The 18070-nt window shown below is 42.8% G+C and overlaps 1 protein-coding gene across 12 annotated transcripts in view; it reads right to left on the bottom strand.

Annotated features, from left to right (window-relative positions):
• Window positions 1–18070, bottom strand: part of AAK1 (AP2 associated kinase 1) — a 193431-nt gene that overhangs the window by 104245 nt on the left and 71116 nt on the right. The window lies entirely within an intron of this gene.

The raw sequence follows: 18070 nt of genomic DNA, 5'->3' as shown, positions 1-18070 counted from the left end.
CACAATTCTGTAAGATTGGGTGTTATTTTCCCCTTTAAACAATTACCAGCTGAAGAATACAGAGGCTCAAAGAGATTCAAACCAAAAACATTTTTAAAAACATAAGTGGAGCACACTTTCCCTCATACCAGAGAGGCTAGGAAATTATTTCAATAATTGCTATTATAAATAGTTGTCAATTAATTTCAAGAATCTCCTCTTCTTTTCTTCTCATCCTATCACTCGATTCAAATCTAAAAACAGACCTAAAGATTCCTCCGGCTCTCCCTACCTCCTGGGCTGTTAAGAAGATACATGATATGGGTAAGAAAGTGCTATTCCACATAGCATACACGAGGCAAGTATGACACAATTATTGGGGAGACTTTTTAATGTCCACACTGACCTTTCTCTAAAAGACAGTTCACAATTCATTAATAGAAATATATAAGCCAGGTGTGGTGGCTCATGCCTGTAATCCCAGAACTTTGGGAGGCCGAAGCAGGCAGATCGCTTGAGCTCAGGAGTTCAAGACTACCCTTGGCAACATGGCAAAACCCCATCTCTACAAAAAATACAAAAATTAGCTAGGCATGGTGGGCGTGCACCTATGGTCCCAGCTACTTGGGAGGCTGAGGTGGGAAGGATGGCTTGAGCCTGGGAGGTGGAGGTTGCACTGAGCTTTGACTGTGCCACTTAACTCCAGCCTGGGTGAAAGAGACCCCGTCTCAAAAAAAAAAAAAAGAAAAAGAAAAAGTATATAACTCTACAGGAATTCTCAAGTGCTCTAAATTTGTTACACCACAGCATTCCCCAAATTCTTGGAACCCTAACCTCAACCTTACTCCTAAAGCACTGTATGAGGTGTTCAATGCCATTGGTTGATAGGATTTAGATAAAGTGTCTAACTTTTTGACAGATAAAGCTGTCAAAGTTGAAGGCTTTGGAATAAGTAGCAGTTACACTGGACACAGTCAATCTGCCTGCCTTGTACATTGTCATCGTTTAGCTTGAATATCCTGTCCATTGACCCTGTTCAGCAAAAAAATCAGTATGCTATTCTTGCACAGAGGTGGTCACTAATTGTATAGAGGTGAACACAGAGGTAAGTCTTCAGTATGGGAATTTGAGTTGGGGTTATGATGTAGTACTGGGTTAGGAGCCACATGCAAAATTGTTACAGATCAATAAACAACCATTACAGAGATCTTAGGCCTCTGAGAAATAAAGCCTCAGGTCCTGATTATGCCCGTCTAATTCCCCCAAGGCTCAGCAGCACTTTAGTACCTGTCTGTTGATGCCCACGGCATTTCCTGCTGTATCTTTACATAGTTATTCTTTTCGAGTTAGCTTGAGTAGGTTTTTGTTCCTTGCAACCACAAAGCCTTTATCATAAAGCACTGTTGCATGTTTTCATAAAATACACACCTAATTTTGTAAAAAGAAAATTTAATGGGCTTCAGTTCCAAATGTGGACTGTGATAATGATTTACCAGAGACTGCATGTTTGTATATTTCCTGTTACAATGTTCCTCAGTATTCGAATAAACACTAAAATTTACCGTACAATCTTTAATTTTAACTGTCATCTCTCTAATCTTTGTACCTCAATAACATTTTCCATTTTCAAAAGTAGCATTGACACTTAGAGGTCTTATCTCTCTCTCTCTCTCTCGCACGCACACACACACACACACACACACACACTCCTCAATTCTAAAATGCATGTTTTTTACATTTTGCTTTTTAGGGTATCAGAATGTCTTGTAATAAACATGAGCATTTAATGCAGTGCTATTTATCTTTTCTTCCCCCCACCCCCGCCAAAGTTATTAAATCCATGATGTTATCTTATAATCAATCACAATTGAAGAAAATAGTAGCGTAAATTACAAAATTTCTATGTACGTTCATAATTGTTTTGTAAATAGTATAAGTAGGATTCATTTCATTGATATTTCGAATTTTTTAAAAAATCACAGAACTACAGACTTCACAAGAGTGGCACTCCTAGAGAGCATTAAGTCCAAGTGTTTTGCTTTATGCATAGACAAGCCAAGAGAGGCTTAGGAGTCCCATGGCTAGTTATGGGCAGAAGCTGGAGTGGTTCACTCTCCTATAAAAACCATGTGATACCCTTTAGGTAATAAGGAAACAGCTGACAGTGTTGTGAAACAAAAGGTGGGAATAGGTATGTCCTACAGTTCAATGATGCCCGTCACTGCTGAAGGACAAGGCAATTCTTTCAGATGCTGCAATTTGAGATAACTACCACCAGATGGGAGCAGTGTAGTTTTCTTTGTAGGTAGCAAGATGACCTTTTCAGCCAGGACTGAAGAAATGGGTCAGTTGCCTACCACGTAATCCAGTAAGCACAATGGCTGACAAGAGCCAACCCAGATTCTCAAAGCCTATGACCATGATAAATCTAAAAGCAAATCAGTGAATCATTTTACTTAACACAGATGAAGCCACACTGTCAAGCATCTATGCCTATAAAAGGGCTTATCTGCAGATGAGAAGCATTTAAATCATGAGATCAAAATCCACGCCTAACAGGATTTGTCAGTCTAAAGATGTTGGTCACTATCACTGTGTAGTTGGCCAAATGGAGATGTAAACTACTAGGAGAGAAGAGGGGAGATAGTGCCATTCAAGATACTTCTCGTGCACAGCCCTATCTGTCACACGGATCAGGGTGATGAGATTCTCAGCCAGAGCTTAAGAGGGTTCAGGCTATTACGGAAGGAGGCTGTCAACAGAGAAGACTGTCAATAGAGATGTTTATTTCAGCTTGAGTTGCATCCCAAGATCTTGATTAAAAGGGAAAACCTAATGGTTTGGACAGAGGTAAGAAAATCTTAACATTCAGTAGCCCGTGTCAGTCTCTCTGCCTACTGGCATTTTTTGAAACACTCAGATAATCTCATCCATGACTCTATTGAATCATAAAGATAAAAAGGAAATGATCTATTATGTGAAGCAAGCAAGTGAAGTAGGCAGGATAATTTTGACACAGACATGCTTTGCCTATTAAATATGTAGGATTTTTTTTATGTCCACAAGAAAACATGTTTTCTCCCATTTTCCCTAAAATATATAGCATTTTTGGTCTTTCTCCCCCTAATTGTTGATGGAGATGTGGATGGCTATTTATAGCTCACCATGAGTTTAGAGGTTTTGTCTGTTTGGTTTGCCTCTGGATTGTCATGCCATAAAATAGTGTTTAACACACAGTGAGCATTCAATAATGAACTAACTCTCCACTTAAGGTTTCTACAGAGGACAGAAAAGGCTACATACAGATAGTAGTAGAGAATATGGGAAACGAATGTGATGGCTCATGTAACGGGATGGCCACCATGCAACTCCAGATCATTGTTGCCATGTGGGAATATGGACTTGGTTTTGTCGGATCTGCTAATTTCTAAAGATGAGCTAGAAACCCAAAATTGTATGGGAAATCTCCATATTTAAACACTGGCAACAAGTCACCTTTTAAATTAATGCTGTTCAGGTCACCATAGCATAGAGGCTAAAGAAAACACATCTGAAAAGCTTTAGATAATCTCCGATCCTCCAGTTTTCTATGTCTGATCTAGTCTAACACCTTCATTTTACTCAAGGCCAAGGAGGGGAAGTGACACAGCTCATGTTCCACAAAGTTAAAAGATGATTTCCAAATGAATTCCAACATATACATATAAATACTAGCTCAGATATTCATTATCACAGTTCTTAGCTTTCTTCCCTCAAGATGAGTTTATGGAATACTCCTCCCACCCAGCATGTGTATACGACTTATTTTAAAGGCATTTCAAAATAAATTATTTCATTCGTATTCACACAATGACTGAATGAGGTAGGCGAGCAACCTATCATACTCATTTTCCCAACAGGAAAGACATGCAGAAAGATTAAGTTCTTTTCACAAGAATGCACAGAGCTAGTTGGTGGCAGAGTTCAGATAAGATTCCTCATCTTTAGAAATTTTTATTTTTATATCAACTTCACATATTATACAATCCACCCATTTTAAGCGTACAGTTTGATGAGTTTTCGCAACTGTATATACCCACACGAGTGGCTGTGGCGACAGCCAATCCATCACTGCAGATAGTTCTTCAGGTACCTTTGTAGACAATCTCCCCTCCCCTCCCTCACCACCCCATGTATTGAATAACTTTGGATCTGCTTTCCATCCCTATAGTTTTGCTTGCTCTAGAATAAATGGAATCCTACCGTATACATTGCTTTGGTCTGGCTTCTTTCATGCAACATAACACTTCTGAGATTCATCTTCATTGTTACATGTAGTTTTTGTTTTTTAGGTCAACTAGTATTCCATTGTATATATATTCCACAATTAGTTTATTCATTCACCTGTTGAAGGACATGTGAATTGTTTCTAGCTTTTGGGTATTATGAATTAAACATTCATACAGAAGTCTTTTTTATGGACATAGATAATTATTTCTCTTAGGTACGTACCCAGGAATGGAATTGTTGGGTCATATGGCAAGTGACTATTTCCCTTTATGTATAAGAAACTGCCAAGCAGTACTCCACAGTGGCTGTGCTATTTTACACTCCCAACAGCCACATACGAGAGTTCTGGTTGTTCCACATCCTTACCAACACTTGGTGCTGTATTCTTCATTTTAGCTATTCTAGTGGGTGTGTAGTGACATCTTGTTGTGGTTTTAATTTGCACTCCCCTATAGATCCTTCAACATTTAAACTCCTAGGATTAGCTGCTTCCCATCACTTTCCTGATAAAAGGTTTTAATAAGCATAGGATCATGGAGTCACCAATGAAATTACTGAGATAACTTGGACTTCTACCTGCTAAATAAGCAAAGATGACAGAAGTGCCTAGTTCTTTGCTGGGAGAAGACAGTGAGTGAGAATTTGCAATACACAGAGGAGGGTATTACATCAATTCTAAAATCTCTTTTAGTTCTGATATCAACATGAGATCATGGTCTTCAGACTTTTAAAAAACAAAGACAGGCCAGACACAGTGGCTCATGCCTGCAATCCCAGCATTTTGGGAGGTCGAGGTGGACGGATCACGAGGTCAGGAGATCAAGACCATCCTGGCTAACATGATGAAACCCCATCTCTACTAAAAATACAAAAATTAGCCAGGCATGGTGGCATGCGCCTGTAGTCCCAGCTACTCAGAAGCCTGAGGCAGGAGAATTGTTTGAATTTGGGAGGCAGAGGTTGCAGTGAGCTGAGATCGCGCCACTGCACTCCAGCCTGGGTGACACAGCGAGACTCCATCTCAAAAACAAAATAAACAAACAGACAAATTAGCCAGGTGCACTGGTGCATGCCTGTAGTCCTAAGTACTCGGGTGGCTGAAGCAGGAGGATTGCTTGGGCCCAGGAGGTTGAGGCTGCAGTGAACTATGATGGCACCACTGCACTCCAGCCTGAGCAACAGAGCAAGACCCTCCCTGTCTGTAGAAAAATAAATAAAGAAAAAGATTTAGACACTCTCCTTGGGGGTGTCACCACGATATTCAATTCAGCAATGGGGCTTTGGAAGAAGAAGCAAGTAGTATATCTTCTGGCTCTATATTCAAATACTGAATCATGGTAGAGGGTGCCAAGTCCCAGGGGCTGTTCTGAATGAATCAGGACACCAGTGATTTCCACTTTGCAAGGAAAAGTGAGGGAGGGAAAGGTAAGGTGAGCAGGAAGAGGAGAAATACACCAAAGTGATTATCTGAGAAGTGATGGGAAACAGCTGGGCAGACAATGAGAATGATTAGACTAGGAATATGAGACAAAGAAGCCCATCATGGTGCTGAGACAGGGTTTCTGGGTTTGCTGCCAAAGAGGTTTGCTGGATATTTTAAAATCAGGCCTAGATTCTAGGCACTGAAATCGCCACCAACTGTTTATTTCTTGCAGGTAAAAGGAAACTGCACGTCCTAAGTCCTATATACACTTTTGGGAATGGAGTCCACTTGTCTGAGACGGAAAGATGACACAAGCCAAAAGAGCTGGAGGATACCAAATGAAGAAAAACTGCATCCAGGCCCATTTTCTGCTCTTCGTTTTCCAATTTTCTGCCCTACAAACTCTTTGTTTCTCTTTTAAAGTAAAGTGAAACTCAACAGATGCTGCTTACTTAAAGCAGAAAACAAGCATAAAATAATAGTCTTCTGAAGCTTTTCTAAGGAATCAGACAGATAACTCAGTTAAAGTGGGTTTCATCCAGGAGACGTAAATGAACACTGAACAAGTTGCTGGATCTCTCTGGCCTTCATTTCCCCATGGGCAGAAATTAAGACTAAATTAGGCCGGGTGCGGTGGTTCACGCCTGTAATCCCAGCACTTTGGGAGGCTGAGGCGGGTGGATCACGAGGTCAGGAGATTGAGACCATCCTGGCCAACATGGTGAAACCCCGTCTCTACTAAAAATACAAAAAACAGCTGGGTGTCGTGGCACGTGCCTGTAATCCCAGCTACTCAGGAGGCTGAGGCAGGAGAATCGCTCGAACCAGGGGGTTGGAGGTTGCAGTGAGCTGAGATCGCGCCACTGCACTCCAGCCTGAGTGACAGAGCGAGACTCCGTCTCAAAAAAAAAAAAAAAAAAAAAAAAAATTAAGACTAAATTAGTGCTATTTTAACTGGGTTCCTCCAAGCCCTAGGATTACAGAAGGTACTTCGGTGGCTGCACGAGGAAAAACTGACCTCCCTCCCTTACAAGCGTAGGGCTCTGTACACCGCTTCCTCCTCACCTTCAAAGTAGCTCTACTTTTAGCTGTGTAATTTTGGAAAAAGGCTAGAAAAAAAAAAGGAGCAATTCTGCTACAAAGGAGAGAAAAATGTACACCCCAAGTATTCTACAGCTCTAGGTATAAGTATTTTATAAAGACAAAAAGACTACACCACTACAAGTCATGCAAATAGCCCTCACTTACACGCCTACTGAAGGTGTAGATGTGTACAGGCAGCTTCTGGGGAGGGCGCTATGCCCCGCTTTACCTTGAGACATGTAGTATTCCTTTAGAGCCCAATAGGTTAGGTTCGAATCCTGGCTCAGGCAAGCTACAATCTCCCTGAGGCTGTCCTCTCACCTGTCAAGGGCTTTCACTTCATGCTAAAGCCTTTCTTCTGACATGTAGGCTATCTGACCATGTGATTGTCATCAACCAGCCCCTAGGTCGTAGTCCTTCAATCAGGACTGTGCACCAACTCACGATATCCTCCCCACTCCAACTCCTACCTCAAAGCTTTGGGGACGATCAAATGATAAGCAAAGCACCTAGCACACAGAAGGTGTTCCTGCCTTTCCCTTCCACCCCCACCTCCCTGCAAAAACCACTTTGTATTTGTATGATACATTACTTATCATAAAATTCTAAATCTGGAATATCTTCTCAAGATGAAGAGCACAAACCCAAATGCCTGAAGAATCAGGGAGATCACATAAAGGAGTGAAACAGTCCAGCTCTTACAAAACGTATGGAGGGTGTGTGATGACACAGACTCACTGTCAGGAAGATCACAGGGAGGAGTGGGGCCAGTGGCCCTGAGAAAGTTCATGCCCCTGCTCATGGGGCAGCCACTCCTCAATGCCAGCCAACTGCTGTCACGAAGGAGCGTGGGCTAAGAGTTGTCAAGTCTTTTGATTGCTAAAAACAGCTGGATCTTTAGGCAAGAGCTCCTGATTTAAAAATCAGGCAACAAACTTTAAAAAATCTCTTAAACCTTGTGCAGTTTAATGAAAACATATTTCTAAGCTAGGACTGAACCAGACAGCCCTGCTTCCATCTTTACAAGGGCCTGTGAAGTCAGCAGGTCAGGTCCTACAACATCCACTTGACCAACTGGGAAACTAAGACACAGAGAAAAGCCTAAGCATCCTCCTTAGTACTGCCACCTAGTGGCCGGAACAGGGCTAGACTGCAGGAGTGCCAACTCCCGGTGTCCCCTCTCAAGCTGCCGTCCCCTCCCTGCAGCAGCAGATCATGCAGGAACACCTCCACTCCCAGGGAAGGGAGAAGAGAAATGGCACAGTCAAAGGCAAGAGGGACTGCCTGCAGCTCTGCCTGTCTAGCTGATCAGGTGGAAGAGTGTCCTCCCCATGGTGAGAGCTTGGGTGTACTATTCAGGTGGCAGAATATCCTCTCCACGGTAAGAACCTGGGTGCACCATTCAGGTGGAAGAGTGTCTTCTCCACAGTAAGAACCTGAGTGCACTATTCAGGTGGGAGAGTGTCCTCTCCACAGTGAGAGCTTGGGTGGACTATTCAGGTGGCAGAGTGTCCTCTCCACAGTGACAGTTCAGGTACACTGTTCAGGTGGGGGAGTGTCCTCTCCATGGTGAGAGCTTGGGTGCACTATTTACGTGGCAGAGTGCCCTCTCCATGGTGAGAGCTTGGACGGACTATTCAGGTGGCAGAGTGTCCTCTCCACAGTGAGAACCTGGGTGCACTATTCAAGTAGGAGAGTGTCCTCTCCATGGTGAGAACTTCGGTGCTCTGTCCACAGCATCTGTGAGCTCCCATAAGGAATGACTCCCAAGAGGCTGATCAACACCCATCCACAACTTACATCGAAGACAAATTTGCCAAAAGCTTCGGAAGGAACAAAAGTTTTCAAAACTCTAGAACAGATGGCAAGGAGCAGAGCAAAGCTTTTTCCAGGAGAAAAGGTCAATGCAAAGCATGTGTCAACACTGATTTCAGTGGGGGCTTGGGGTTTGTTTTTTTAATGTCAATCTCTCTTCACTTGCCTCAAATTAAAAATTACCATGTGCCAGCTCCTTCTGGGGAACATGTCAAAGCAGTCCTTTCCCCAGGCAGACAGAACACCCAGATGGGGGATGACTTGAGGTTTTCAACTCCCTCTCTCCCCACTCAAGCTGTGGGCACAAAATCAGAGACTGGCACATGGTGGTGGTTGTGGAGGTGGTACAGAAACATCAACAGAACCCAATCAAGGCCACAGCCCAGGCTGAACATGGCACACTGGCCTGGCTGTTGGTTCTTCCTCTCCAGGACTGTAATGATTGATTGGGGAGGATCTCCAGCTCAGGAGGTTCTTATTAGGGGTTTGGCAAGAGTCTCCCTCCTCCTCTCAAAAATTAATTTTCCAGGAAAAAGACTTGCCTGGAACAAAAGGGAAGAGTTTAAGAAATCAAGTTGGTTCACATATACCAGAGACTTGTTGATTACTGCACCTAGAACCACAGCACACTGGGCCTGGGCTATCAGCTAAGGCTGACCAAGAAAGGGCCTTTCCACAAGCTACCCGCCCCCACCTTTGCCGTACTGCTGCCACAGGGTTAGCTATCTGGCAAATGTAGAGAGATATGCTGAAAGACATCAGAAACTGAATATCATTTGAAACTTCGCAATGGCTTCTCACTCCTCTTAGAATAAAACTCCAAATACTGACCAAGGCCTGCAAGGCCCAGAGTGATGTGGTCTCTCTCCAACCTAGCTCATACACCTCCACCTTCCAGTGCTCACTCTGTTCCAGCCACAAGAGCCTTCTTTCTTCTTCAGCATTGCTTATGCTCCAATCTGCCTAAGGATCTTTGCACGTGCTTCTCCCTTTGGCCCTTTCACCCCATTCTTGGCCTGAGCCACTCCTAGTAATCATCCTTCAGATTTCAGGCTAAACGTTACTTCCTTGCTAAGCCTTTCCTGATGGTCCCTGGCCCTCACTCCCATATGATTAAGTTCTTTGGTATACACAGCACCCTCTACTTTCCCTCCAGGACATACCAAGAATATAATTAAATACTTATAGGGTAATTCCTGGTTGCATGCCTTCTTCCCCTGTACACTCTAAACTGCACAAAGGCAGGAACGATGACTGATTCACTGTGGCATCTCTGTCACCCAGCACAGTGGCTGCTCCATAGCAGGTTCTCAAGTGTTTGTTACACAATGTATTTGCCGAGTACCATAAAGGATACCAATAAAAAATTTAATAAAAACAACAAAATTACAATGACAGCAACAACAAAAACCCTTCCCAGACCTTTAGAAGGTTAGAGTCTAGCATGGGCTAGAAGGGACATATATTAAGAGAACATCCTCTTGGTGAAAAGGTAGAAAAACCCTGCACTGCTCAGCCTGACACAACTGAGCAGTGTGAGACAGGACCGACTGAACCCTTCGCCCCAGGGCAAGTGCTCAAGGTGGAACTTTAAGGGGAGCTTCACAGAAATCTCTGTGCTGTCACAACAATAAACACTTGTCCTACACACTATTGCTTCTTTCAAAAATAATAATTGCGCTGGAAATCAAAACGTTCTTCAGCTGAGAGGAAAAGAAATCAAACACCCCATGCTCGATGCTGAAGCATCCCTTGCCTAAAGGAGTGGAGAGCCTCTTGGGCATAAATTGTGCTCATCCCTCTAATCCACTGGGGCCACAATCTCCTAGTAAGTGATGAGCAAACAGAGCAGCAGAGGTCAGCCGGAGGGAGCAGCATCGGTGCTCAGATGTATCAGTCCCCACCCATGCCACAGACCTTCAAGCTGTGGCTCTGATCATTTCAACCAGGACACCATATGTTAGTGGACTACATTCTCCAAAAGAGAATGGGAGACTCAGCAAAGCTGAAGTTCCGGCTGACATTCTCTCAGCTCCCAAATGTTAATTCGAGAACATTCTAGTTCAACTTCATGCTTCAAAGTTTACATAGTTTTCCACACTTACTGCTTTTGTAGAAAGATCGGGTTAAGTAACTGTGAATCCTGAGCACTTTCTAGTGTAATGATGTGAGTTTAGTAGCCAGGTTACGGAATACGCACTGGCATCAAAGGTACATAAATGTTTTCAACTTTTTTTTTTTTTTCTTGAGACAGGGTCTTGCTCTGTTACCCAGACTGGAGTGCAGTGGTGCAATCATGGCTCACTGAAGCCTTGAACTCTCAAGCTCGAGTGATCCTCCCAGCTCAGCCTCCCAAGTGGCTAAGACTACAGGTGCATGCCACCACACCCAACTAATTTTTAAATTTTTTGTAGAGACAGGATCTTGCTATGTTGCCCAGGCTTGTTTTCAACTCTTTAGGTTTCATTAGAACTGCTCTCCAGACATAACTACTTTTTTCAGGTCATCCTATTCTGCCCTGACCCTCCTATGTTCTGAAAGATGGGCTCTCATGCTGGAAAGCAGGCTGACATTTTTTTTAGCTCCCAACGATTAGTTACAGAGCATTCTGACTTAACTTCATGTTAAAGCCTTTCCTCTGACATTCAGGCTATCTGACCACACAACTGTCATCCATCAGCCCCTAGGTCGTGGTCCTTCAATCAGGACTGGGCACCAGCTCACAATATCCTCCCCATCCCAACTCCCACCATTGCCAAGTTGATTTCACTGAGTCTTAAGAATTCTATCCCCAAACCCAGAATCCATCCCTTCTACTGCACCCCTGATGCCCCTTAGCTCAGGCCTTCCTCTTTTCTTACTGAAAAACTAAAATAGAGTCATAAGTTTCTGTGTCTCCAGTCTCTTTCTAAAACTTCTATAGAATAACTCCTCTTAAAAGCATTCATTAGTCCCTTCGAGCCAGAGGAAAGTCCAAATTCCTTAATGCAGCAGAATATAAGAGCCTTTATACATTTCCCCATTTTATTATGAAAAATTTCAAACATACAGTAAAGTTGAAAAGATCAAACTGCAAACATCCATACATCCACCACTTGTAGAATCTACAAGTATTAACAATTTGCTATACTTCTTTTGTCAGCTGTTTATCATCCATCTATCCAAACACCAACTCATCTCATTTTTGATGCATTTCCAAGTCAGTTGCAAACCTCAGTGCACTTCACCCTAAATACTTCAGCATACATATCTTTAGTGTTCAGGGTTCGTTCTTTTTGGGGATGAGGGTAAATAAAATTTATTTACAGTGAAATGTACAAATCTTCAGTGTGCTATTGGATGAGTTTTGGTAAGTGAATACACTCATGTAACCCAAACCCCCATCAAAATATAAAATCTTTCTGTCTCACAGAAAATCCCTCAGGCCCCTTTCCAGACAATCCCACCCAAATCCTCCCACAGGCAACCGCTGTTCTGATTGTTTTCATGTATTATTAGTTTAGCCTACTTTAGAACTTCAGAAAAATAGACTCATATGGTATGTGCTTTTTTGTGTAAGGATATTTTACTCATCATAATTGTTTATGTTGTTGAATGTATTAGTAGTTTGTTAATTTTCATTGCTGACTAGTATTTCATTATTTGAATAAATCTGTTTGTCCTCTCCCTTACGGATGGACACGTGGATTATTTCAGATTGGGGCTGTTATAAAGAAAGCTCTAAGAGCACTGTTGTACAAGTCCTTTTGTGCCATGTTTTTATTTCTCTGGGGTAAATACCTAAGAGTAGAAGTGCTGGGCCACTGGATAGGTATATATTTAATTTTATAAGAAAGCGACAGACCTTTTCCCAACGTGATTATATCATTGTATACTCCCACCAAAAATGTATGACAGTTCCACTCCCTTTATAATTTGAATACTGCCCTCTCCTCACTCAGCCTCATCTCTCAATAATCCCTCTTCCCCATCTCTGCTCCTCCCAACCTAACAAACTTTCAGAACTTTAACCTTTTTGCTGATTCTCAGGAGGTTCACACATGCTATTCCCTCTGCCTGGAATATCCTGTCTCAGTCTTCTGCTTGATAAAATGAGTTTACAATTGTTAAAATAATATCTCTTCTGCAAAGTCCTCCCTGTCCCTGCCATCCAAATTTTCAGATTACCATACATGTGGCCTGAAGCTCTATTTCGTTGCACTTATCATAACGTATTGTGATTATCTTGGATGTGTTCATCTCTCCACTAAACAGACAAGGCAAAGAGGGAACCACTCTTTTCTGCCTTAGAAATGATACTTGTTATTCCTACCAGTGTAAGGATTTTGAATACTGTGAACGCATAAAAACAACATTCTAGGCTGTTCTCTAGGTAGGGCACCTGAAAAATGAGTCACCAAAGAAAATAAAACTGGCAAGGAGAGCTTCTTATTTATCTTGGAATCCTCAGGGCTAATACAGTGCTTAGCACGTGGTAGATGATTAATGGATGTTTGGCAAATTAATAGCACATCCAATCATGTTGCTTCCCTACTTATAATTCTCCTCTAGCTCTTGATCATCTACAAGATTAAATCTCTTAATATGATGTACAAGGCCCATCATAATCTGGAACCCACAGTGAACTTCTGAGAGTGCCTGGCCAGTGTTCTCTGATGCCTCTGTGCTTTTCTGTATGTACTCTGTATTGGAATGTCCATCCCCTCTTTAACTGGTAAACTCATAGCTCTAAGTCTAGGTGTAGATCAAACCAGGACTTCTCTGTGAACTTTCACCCAACAGAATGCCCACCCCCATGCCCACCCTGATTTTTTTACCCTGATTATATCCCACTTGTATGCATTCTAGTCTTTCTTGCTAGGACTATATTCTCTTACAGGACAAGGATTTTATTTTTATTCATTGTAGGAAACACATTTGCCTAGTTTATCATACTCTTCACCCTATGCTAAAATAATGATTAAAGATGTATTATGTCAAGTGATCCCCTTTCCCTCCCACAGCTAACTGGACCAGGAGAGGACACCTGGAGTGTATTCTCCCTTGAGAATCCAAAGTGATGACCCAGGAACTGTAATCAAATGGTGCTACACAACCATGTAGACTAGGCTGATGGCTGCTACTGTCAGCCATGTGTGTTCCAGAGAGAGAGACAGAAAGGCAGACAGAAGAGCTACCTGGTAACTTCCAACACCCACAAAATGTAGCTTCACTTCCTGCTGTTGGGTTCTGGGAGGTTCCCTTGCACTTATCCAATACATTCCTTTTTACTTAATCTAATTTGAATTAAATTTCTGTTCCTTGCACCCAATGACTCTAAGTCACCTTGCACCAATACGTCTGTAGAACATATGAGCTCAATAATATGAGTTTCAATAATTTTAACAATTACAGGTTTAACAGAAACTACCCAGAACAGAGTGTTAAAATATAATACTAAAAATTACACTTGATGAGTTAGAATTTTTAAGATAAGGACTAGATTTACATTAAAACAGTACTTGCATTAGTGTACAAAGACCAAGGAAGAAAAATGGTCAAATACCTATTTGGGAAAGGACAGACACAGAGAAGTGGACAGGGGTACATGGCTTGCACTGTTACCTTTCTTGAGCTGACGGCTCAGTGTTAGGGAGGACAGGAGCCAAGATCTCCGCCACTCAGAGCACTCTTTACCTGGTAATGCTGTGAAGATGGTTTTCACCTGGGATTATCAGAAAGCAACCATAGAGAAGAGGACTAAGCCCTCAAACGGGAAGAAACACATAGGCTGGAGTCTTTCATATCAGATGAAATAAAAGCCCAGCCACAGACAAACCAGGCAAGGCCTGTGAAGAAGGTAAGTTTCCAAGAAGGACCAAGGAGCATGCCAGCACCAACTGATGAACTGAATTACATCGGGGAAAACTTACTCCGCCTTCGGTGTGAAAGCAGGGGCAGGACTAGGGTGAGGGGAGTGAGACACTTGCCCTGAGCACAAAAGGACAGACTCAGAATTACTGATTTTTTCTTGGTCTTCGGGTGCAGGGTGGCTGGGCACAGCACTGTTACTGATCCTGTCTTTATTTTAAATTCTAATATTTTGTTCACCATGGTTGTTTGCATTAATTTTTATTTTTAAAAAACTGAGGCCAGGCATGGTGGCTCACACCTGTAATCCCAGCCGAGGTGGGCAGATCACCTGAGGTCAGGAATTCGAGACCAGCCTGGCCAACATGGAGAAACCCCTGTCTCTACTAAAAATACAAAAATTAGCCAGATGTGGTGGCACACAATTGTAATCCCAGCTACTCAGGAGGCTGAGGCAGGAGAATCACTTGAACCCTGGAGGCAGAGGTTGCAGTGAGCCGAGATTGTACCACTGCACTCCAACCTGGGCAACAAGAATGAAACTGTCTTAAAAAAAAAAAAAAAAAAAAGCATAAAAATACTCTTTATCTTGATTACTGAGTTTTGAGTGCCCCCTTAAATTCTGCACTTGAGGCGAGTGGCTCACCCCAGTCCTGGCTGTGTGAAAATGCTGTCTGCACAGGAGAGAAGTCTGCCCAGGCACTGGTCTCTCTGTCATCCTCTCACTGTGCTTCCAAAAGACCTGAGAGGTCAAGATATTCCTCCGGGTAAACAGAAACCTCGTGACTCCAAGGAAGTGAGAGCTGGGTAACAGGAAGAGAAACAAAACTGAGGAGTCAATTTCTGGCTCTCAGTGGAAGCTCCAGCAATGCAGTAAGCTCCAGGGATGGCCAACTCAGCCCTCTTGGGCAAAGCTGAGATCAGACTTGACTCAGGCTCCAAATAAAACATAAAGAAATCCAGCTTCCCTGAAGCAAAGACCCAGCATTAATAACCTAAAAACCAAATAAGTATAAACTCATCAACTAGATTGATAATAAATGGGTACCAGGCAAAACAGAACAGAGACAGAATGTGGGCTGGGGAGGAAGGTGGGTCTTCCAATAACCAGAGTCTTGGGGGCCTCAACAAACGGTTGAGGAGAGAGGCCACGAGGTCAGTGCAGAGCAGTCAGAAGCCTAAGGAAAAAATATCTGAAGCTTAATTAGGAAAGTGCTCATTCACTCAGAAGCCAGGACAGGGTACCAGGACAAACCAAGGTGTCACAGGGTTTAGACCAGATTTATGCCAAAACAAGGAGGAGAAGTAGCTCTGAAGAACAGGGGATCCCACCTGACCTGGAAGGAAGACGAGGACCATTCCACCCAAGTATCTAATGCTACTGGTAAGGCTACACATCAAAAAATATTGAGAAGAGAGAAAGGAAAGGGAGCTGAGTAATCCATAAACTGCATTGGCAAGCAGTCTCAGTGAGGCAGAAAGACCTCTGGTAGAACGTTGGCTGGCATGTGCCTGGAAAGCAATGTGGCAATATGTATAAAAGCCCAAGAGATCTTTCAACCCCCAAATTCCACTTCTAGGAATCCATCTTAAGGAAAAAACCTGAAATATCCACAAAGTATGTACAAAAATAGTTAAGACAGGCCAGGTGTAGGTGTGGTGGCTCACACCTGTAATCCCAGCACTTTGGGAGGCCGAGGCAGGTGGATCACTTGAGGTCAGGAGTTCGAGACCAGCCTGGCCAACATAGTGAAACCTGTCTCTACTAAAAATACAAAAATACAAAAATTAGCTGGGTGTGGTTGCTGGTGCCTGTAATCTCAGCTGCTTGGGAGGCTGAGGCAGGAGAATCACCTGAACTTGGAGGGTAGAGCAGTGAGCTGAGATCATGCCACTGCACTCCAGCCTGGGCGACAGAGCAAGACTCCATCTCAAAATAAAAATAAAAATAAAAGTCAAGACAAAAAAACTATAAACATAAAAAATAGAAGTCACTTAAATGCCCAGTGAAAAGAGATTAGAGCCAGGCATGGTAGCTCAGGCCTGTAATCCCAAGCACTTTGGGAGGCTGAGGTGGATCACTTGAGGTCAGGAGTAGGAGTCGGAGACAAGCCTGGCCAACAGTGAAACCCCATCTCTACTAAAAATACAAAAATTAGCTGGGTGTAGTGGTGCACACCTGTAATCCCAGCTACTCGGGAGGCTGGGGCAGGAGAATTGCTTGAATCTTGAATCTGGGAGGCGGAAGCTGCAGTGAGCTGAGATCACACCACTGCACTTCAGACTACATGACAGAGTAAGACTCCCTCTCAAAAAAAAAAAAAAAAAAGAGAGAGAGAGAAAGAGAGAGAGACTGGGGCTGGGCATGGTGGTGTATGCCTGTAGTCCCAGCTACTTGGGAGGCTGAGGCAGGAGGATCGCTGGAGCCAGGGAGTTCAAGGCTGCAGTGCACAATGATCCTGCCTGTGAATAGCCACTGCACTCCAGCCTGGGCAACGTAGCAAGAGCCCATCACCTTAAAAAAAAAAAAAAAAAAAAAAAAAGAGAAAGATATTTGGTTTTAAAAAAAATAAAGTTTGTTTATACGAAAGAACATTCTATAGCTATAAAATATTGAACATTAAATGTACACAACGGGCATGGTGGCTCATGCCCATAATCCCAGTACTTCCGGAGGCTGAGGCGAGAGGATTTCCTGATGCCAGGAGTTAAAGACCAGCTGGGCAACATAGCAAGACCTTATCTCTACAAAAACAAACAAAATAGCTGGTGGTGCATACTTGTGGTCCTAGCTACTCGGGAGGCTGAAACAGGAGGATCACTTGAGCCCAGTGATCATACATTAAACTATGATACATACATAGTTCATACATTGAACTATCATTGTGCCACTGCACTCCAGCCTGGGTGACAGGGCGAAATTCTGTCTTTACAAAAAAATATACTTATTATAGCAAAAAGACCAAAAAAAAACCCACACACAACAAAATGCTGTGACTAAAACAAAACAAACAACTCCTAAGACTGATTTACCTGTGGATGATGATCTATTTTCTAGAATGACCATATATTATCTTTTCTATAAAAATATTTTTGGTTGTTTGTTTTTAGAAAAACCTGTCCTCCAAACTTAAGGCTTGTTAAGAAGGCGACCCTCCAAGAAGGACCTGGAGCACACTAGCACCAATCAATGAATCGAATTATGTGAGGGGAAAACTTCCTTTGTCTCTGGTATAAAACCAGGGCCAGGACTAGGGTAAGGGGAATGAGGCACTTGCTAGGGGCACAAAATTTAGAAAGGTGCCAAAAAAACTCAGTAGTCCAGATAAATACTATTTTACTGCAATATTTTTTAAAAATTGAAATTAGGGCAAATAAAATCCAAGATAAACAAATTTCAATTTTTTTTTTTTTTTTTTTTTTTAGACAGAGTTTCACTCTTGTTGCCCAGGCTGGAGTGCAATGGCACAATCTTGGCTCACTGCAACCTCTGCCCATGGGTTCAGGTGATTCTCCTGCCTCAGCCTCCCGAGTAGCTGGGATTACAGGCACGCGCCAACACGTCGGCTAATTTTTGTAATTTTAGTAGAGACAGGGTTTGGCTACATTGGCCAGGCCGGTCTCGAACTCTTAACCTCAGGTGATCCACCC

The sequence above is a fragment of the Symphalangus syndactylus genome, chromosome 14 (assembly GCF_028878055.3).
Source record: "Symphalangus syndactylus isolate Jambi chromosome 14, NHGRI_mSymSyn1-v2.1_pri, whole genome shotgun sequence".
Lineage (NCBI taxonomy): Eukaryota > Metazoa > Chordata > Mammalia > Primates > Hylobatidae > Symphalangus > Symphalangus syndactylus.
Note: the sequence above shows the minus strand (reverse complement) of the source record. Positions and strands in the feature narration are given on the sequence as shown.